Source organism: Salvelinus namaycush, chromosome 2 (genome assembly GCF_016432855.1).
Source record: "Salvelinus namaycush isolate Seneca chromosome 2, SaNama_1.0, whole genome shotgun sequence".
Lineage (NCBI taxonomy): Eukaryota > Metazoa > Chordata > Actinopteri > Salmoniformes > Salmonidae > Salvelinus > Salvelinus namaycush.
In genome coordinates, this window is record NC_052308.1 from 44,241,385 (window position 1) to 44,248,158 (window position 6,774).

At 39.4% G+C, this 6,774-nt stretch overlaps 1 long non-coding RNA gene across 1 annotated transcript; it reads right to left on the minus strand.

Annotated features, from left to right (window-relative positions):
• Positions 1 to 5,748: 5,748 nt before the first annotated feature.
• Positions 5,749 to 6,526, minus strand: LOC120028184. Its single transcript, XR_005473409.1, has 3 exons — positions 6,475 to 6,526; positions 6,033 to 6,086; positions 5,749 to 5,796 (listed from the first exon to the last, which is right to left on the minus strand). It is a non-coding gene; the product is annotated as an uncharacterized LOC120028184 (long non-coding RNA).
• Between the last annotated feature and the right edge of the window lie 248 nt (positions 6,527 to 6,774).

The window sequence follows — 6,774 nt, forward strand, 5'->3', positions numbered from 1 at the left end:
TTCTTCCCCCTTCTACTTGCCTTCTCCATTTCTGCGGTAGTGCTGCAATCAATTGGTTGTAGCTTTGGATTGAGCAAACCTTCTCATATATTTCCGAAAGCTGCAGTTGTGACATAACTCTACCATTTATATTCATAATAACATAAATATAATACCCTTTTTAATATTTTTTTCAAAAAAGATATATTTTTTATCAATCAGAATATTTGAGTTGAACTATAATACAGTTGAAGTCGGAAGTATACATACATCTTGGCCCAATACATTTAAACTCAGTTTCACAATTCCTGACATTTAATCCTAGTAAAAATACCCTGTCTTAGGTCTGTTAGGATCACCACTTTATTTTAAGAATGTGAAATGTAAGAATAATAGTAGAGAGAATGATTTCTTTCAGCTTTTATTTCTTTCATCACATTCGAAGTGTGTAAGAAGTTAACATACACTCAATTAGTATTTGGTAGCATTGCCTATAAATTGTTTAACTTGGGTCAGACGTTTTGGGTAGCCTTCCAAAAGCTTCCCACAATAATTTGGGTGAATTTTGACCCATTCCTCCTGAGAGAGCTGGTGTAACTGAGTCAGGTTTGTAAGCCTCCTTGCTCGCAGACGCTTTTTCAGTTCTGCCCACAAATGTTCTTTTGGATTGAGGTCAGGGCTTTGTGACGGCCACTCCAATACCTTGACTTTGTTGTCCTTAAGCCAGTTTGCCACAACTTTGGAAGTATGCTTGGAGTCATTGTCTATTTAGAAGACCCATTTGCGACCAAGCTTTAACTTCCTGACTGATGTCTTGAGATGTTGCTTCAATATATCCACCTAATTTTCCTGCCTCATGATGCTATCTATTTTGTGAAGTGCACCAGTCCCTCCTGCAGCAAAGCACCCCCACAACATGATGCATGCTTCACGGTTGGGATGGTGTTCTTTGGCTTGCAAGTCTCCCCCTTTTTCCTCCAAACATAACGATGGTCATTATGGCCAAACAGTTCTATTTTTGTTTCATCAGACCAGAGGATATTTCTCCAAAATGTACGATTTTATCCCCCATGTGCAGTTGCAAACCGTAGTCTGGCTTTTTTATGGCGGTTTAGGAGCAGTGACTTCTTCCTTGCTTAGCAGCCTTTCAGGTTATGTCGATATAGGACTCGTTTTACTGTGGATGAATATACTTTTGTAACTGTTTCCTCCAGCATCTTCAAAAGGTCATTTGCTGTTGTTATGGTATTAATTTTCACTTTTCGCACCAAAGTACGTTCATCTCTAGGAGACAGAACGCGTCTCCTTCCTGAGCGGTTTGACGGCTGCGTGGTCCCATGGTGTTTATACTTGGGTACTATTGTTTGTACAGATGAATATGGTACCTTCAGGCATTTGGAAAATGCTCCCAAGGATGTGGAGGTCTGTGGAGGTCTACAATTATTTTTGGTGAGGTCTTGGCTGATTTCTTTTGATTTTCCCAATGAGGCAATGAGGTTGAAGGTAGGCCTTGGAATACATCCACAGGTACACCTCCAATTGACTCAAATGATGTCAATTAGCCTATCAGAAGCTTCTGAAGCCATGACATCATTTTCTGAAATTTTCCAAGCTGTTTAAAGGCACAGTCAACTTAGTGTATGTAAACGTTTGACCCACTGGAATTGTGATATAGTGAATTATAAGTGAAATAATCTGTCTGTAAACAATTGTTGGAAAAAGTAGATGTCCTAACCGACTTGCCAAAACTTTAGTTTGTTAACAAGAAATATGTGGAGTGGTTTAAAAACGAGTTTTAATGACTCCAACCTAAGTGTATGTAAACTTCTGACTTCAACTGTATGTAGGACATGTATTATTGACATTAACACCAATCAGACACTAGCCTGGGTGCCAGTCTTTTAATGCTCTCTTGCCAACTCCTTATGAAATTGTGTAAACATGGATTTGTCAAGAGAGTAGAAACAGACTGGCACCCAGGCTAAACAGACTATTACATATTATTTGTAAATAATAAAGATCCCTGAGACAAACTGTTATTTGAAAAGCTTTAATAATTAACATTGCTGTGTGCAACTTGCCTTCAACACTATCATGCAGTCAGTTTCAACAAAGATTATAGAAAAGGTAGGAAAACGGTGTTAAACAAAAATGTATGTGTGCAAATGTATGTATGTATATGTGTACAAAACAAAACATTATGAACACCTGCTCTTTCCATGACAAAGACTGACCAGGTGAATTCAGGTGAAAGCTATGATCCCTTATTGATGTCACTTGTTAAATCCACTTCAAGCATTGTAGATGAAAGGGAGGAGACAGATTAAAGAGGGATTTTTAAGCCTTGAGACAATTGAGACATCGATTGGGAAAGACAAAGTATTTACGTGCCTTTAAGCGGAGTATGGTAGTAGGTGACAGGCCTGTTTGTGTGAAGAACTGCAACGCTGCTGGGTTTTCCATGCTCAACAGTTTCACATGTGTATCAAGAATGGTCCACCACCCAAAGGACAGCCATCCAACTTGACACAACTGTGGGAAGCCTTGGAGTAGGCATCCCTGTGGAACGCTTTCAACACCTTGTAGTCCATAACGCTAGTTAGTAACTTACTTCAAACTGTGGGGAAGGTGTTCTTAATGTTTTGTACAGTCAATGTATGTATGTACACTTTGTATATTAAGTTTTCAACTTGCCTAGCAACACTATCATGCACTCAATTTCTAAAGAAAAATCACCAAAATCTCAAAGATGCATAAAACGTTAAAAACAAAATTGAATGTAAAAATAAGTTTGTATGTTTGTAGGTATGCACAGTGATTTAGCACACTGTCAAGGAAAAGTCTTCATTGCTCTGGTCCACCCTCCTGCTTCTCTTTGGAACAGCTGAAAAGACAGATGTACTATGTACTGTGTACATGTCATATTCGCATACACCTTTAGCTTAAACGACATGTACACAAATCACATTGATTTACTATTTTACTTAGCCTTGCTTCAGCCCAAACCATCATACATTACAATCTACACATTACAATTTCCTACTGGCTTATAGGAAGTGATTGACATGTAAACTGACCTTTAGGGCATTGATGGGAGAAGACATAGTGTATAATTACTCCACATGTAGCCAGTAGAACCAACACGGTGAGGATGTGACGCCACAGGAAATCAAGTGGCACTGATGGAGAGAGAGGAGAGGGATATCCTTATGATATATGTACTGTAGAATTCAGTAAAATGCTACTTCATTGATTTAGGGATATACACTGAGTATACCAAACATTAGGAACAGCTTCCTTAAATATTGAGTTGCACCACCCCCGCCCCATTTTGCCGTCGTAACAGCCTCAATTCGTCGAGGAATAGACTTTACAAGATGTCGAAAGCATTCCACAGGGATGTTGGCCCATGTTGACTTCAATTTCCACAGTTGTGTCAAGTTGGCTGGATGTCCTTTCGGTAGTGGTGGACATTTCTTGATACCAGTGGAGGCTGCTGAGGGGAGGACGGCTCATTATAATGGCTTAAATGGTATAAATGGAATACCTGATACTATTCCACTCATTCCACAGAAGCCATTGCCACGAGCCCGTCATCCCCAATTAAGGTGCCATCAACCTCCTGTGCTTGATACACATGGGAAACTGTAGAGTGTGGAAAATCCTTCTTTAGCCTTTTGAGGTAGATTTAACAAGTGCTTGCCTCGAAGCGAGCATAAAAGGCATTTAGCTCGTCTGGTAGGCCCTCGTCACTGGGCAGCTCGCGCCTGGATTTCCCTTTGTAGTCTGTAAAAGTTTTCAAGCCCTGCCACATCTGACGAGAGTCAGAGCCGGCGTAGTAGGATTCAATCTTAATCATGTATTGACGCTTTGACTGTTTGATGGTTTGTCTGAGGGCGTTGTGGGATTTCTTATAAGCGTCCGGATTAGTGTCCCGCTCCTTGAAAGCGGCAGCTATAGCCTTTAGCTCGATGCGGATGTTGCCTGTAATTCCATGGCTTCTGGTTGGGATATCAACGTACAGTCACTTTGGGGGGAAGTCGTTGATGCACTTTTTGATGAAGCCAATGACAGAGGTGGTATACTCCTCAATGCCTTTGAAGGAATCCCGGAACATAGTCTGTGCTAGCAAAACAGACCTGTACCATAGCATCCACGTCATCTGACCCCTTCCGTATTATCCGAGTCACTGGTACTTCCTGTTTTAGTTTTTGCTTGTAAGCAGGAATCAGGAGGATAGAATTATTGTCAGATTTACCAAATGGAGGGCGAGGGAGAGCTTAGTATACGTCTCTGTGTGTGGAGTAAAGGTGGTTTAGAGTTTTTTTCCTCTGGTTGCACGTGACATGCTGGTCTTAGTGCCAGGAACTGCTGAAAACTGTGCACGGGCGGATCCAGAATCCGTAAGACAAAGACCTGACCTCTGAATTGAGGGTTTATTTCAGGCCAGGGGTGAACTGGTACACGACAAAGGTGGTGACGAGATTCAACCTACATTGCTTTTCCCAGTCTACGAGAAGGTCAGTAAATATTTTTTCACGAATTTGGGGAATTGACGCTTGGGCTACATTCAGAAATATATTTGATTGTTTTTGTGTAGTTTAGGTGTTGATTTTAAATTCCCATCGGGCATTCTTTCCTGGTGACTTATCTTTAGAATTTTGTGTAGAAAAACATTTTAAAGGCAGCAAAGTATTCTATGCAAATGGAAGATAGGAATTGGGTGTAGAGCCACCTAGGCAGCGGTAGAAGGGGGTCTGTGATGACACCGGGTACCTGCAGTACCAAACTAAACTAAAGAATATTGGGATCTAATTGTAACTTGATCAAGAATATAGTAGAGGGTCCGTAAATGACGCGAGGTATCAGTGGCTACCACCAAGACTATCTATAGTTTAGAGAGAATGTACAAGCAGCGATGAATAGGTTTATGAGTAAACCAGTTGCAGCTTTAGTGAATTAGAGTGAACAAAATGAAATAGTAAACTAAGCGATGCTTACTAGTTGGTCTCACTGTGATGCCAGGGGTCAAAGTAGAAGTAACAGTCAAACCTGCTGGAAAGTAATACAAGTTAATTCTGTATCTGATAACACAAGACAAAAGGTATTCATTATTTCTGAGTCAGTAGAACACAACTGATTCTGTAGAAATATTAAATGTTCACTATTTTATAATTTGTTAAAACCTTGACTGCATGTACAATTGGAAAAAGTATTTGAATGCCCACTCCAGAAGCCACACCCACTGCTGCCTGACATAATTGCACAGCTGTTTGGTGACATTGGGAAGGTCATTAGCTTGTGTTCCCAGGGTCAATACCACATCTCTAGAGTTTATACAAATGTTCATTGTGAGGTTGTATGTTTCAGTTGTTTGATTTGTGTAGGAAAAGACAGGTAGTCAGCTAGAGAAGGATACTTACCCAGAACACTTTCTGTGGAGCTTTGACCTCCTGGGAACATGCAAGAGAGAGACTTGTTAACAGTTAACACACAACACAACTTATTACGCCACTAAACTAAAATCATTAGGGCTCTTTGGTGTGTCATTTGTCAAAGTAGAACTAGTAGTCGAACCTGATGCAAAGTAAAGTCATTGAATCTGATTATACAATAATAAATGTATCTAAATGGGTTGATTTAATTAATGAAATATCAACCTCTTTTTTAAATCAGGGGAAGTTTGTGAGTAAGAAAACCTGGGTAAGATTAAGCTATTCTATTTGTTTTAAGTTCTATCTGCTAACTAGGTAAAGATGACTAACACACCTGATGTAGGATTCACTGCTGTGCTGGGGGTCAAAGGAGAGGTCAAACCTGGTGAGATGAGAGAACTCATATTACACAAAAAAAAAATGTATTAATCAAATTTGTTTCATTAAGACTATGGTCATTTTAAGAAGGAAGTTAGAAGCATCCAATGCATTACCTACAGACTGAAAGGACAAGTAGATATGAATAGGTATATTGTTCTTGTAAACCAGTTGGAGCTTTACTGAATTAATGTGAACAAAAATATTCTAATTGCTAAGCTAAACTTAGGGCCTACTTACTGGTAGTTGGTCTCACTGTGATGCCAGTAATCAAAGTAGAAATAACAGTCGAATCTGCTGGGAGAAATAAAAAGTGATTGTATATCTGATTACACAAGTATAAAGGTATTTATTATTTGTCAGATAACAACAGAACTCAGTCAGTAGAGAGATTACATGTTCAGAATTTCATTATATGGCATATTATTGTTCAAATCTAAACCATTGACTGAATGTACATTTGGAAAAAGTATTTGAATCCCCACTCCAGAAGCCACACCCACTGCTGCCTGACATAATTGCACAGCTGTTTGGTGACATTGGGAAGGTCATTAGCTTGTATCCCCAGGGTCAATACTACATCTCAACATTTGATCTCAGAAAATGTGGCATTAAATTGTGAGGTTGCATGTCTCAGTTGTGTAAAAAAAATACAGGTAGGCAGCTTGAGAAGGACACGTACCTGGAACACTTTCTGGACTGTTTGAATTCACAACAATGTCTGTGGATCTTTGACCTCATGTGCACATGGAAGAGAGATACCCTTTATTAACAATTACCACACAACACAACTTATTACACACTAAACTAAAGTCTAGTGGCCAGACCTTTACTTGGAGTGTCAGTGGTCAAAGTAGAACTAACAGTCAAACCTGGTGCAAGGAAAGTCATTCTAATTATACAAAAATATAGTATATAAATGGTTTGATTTAATGAATCAAGTATCAACCTCTTTTTTTATAATGAGGCAAATTTCTATTGA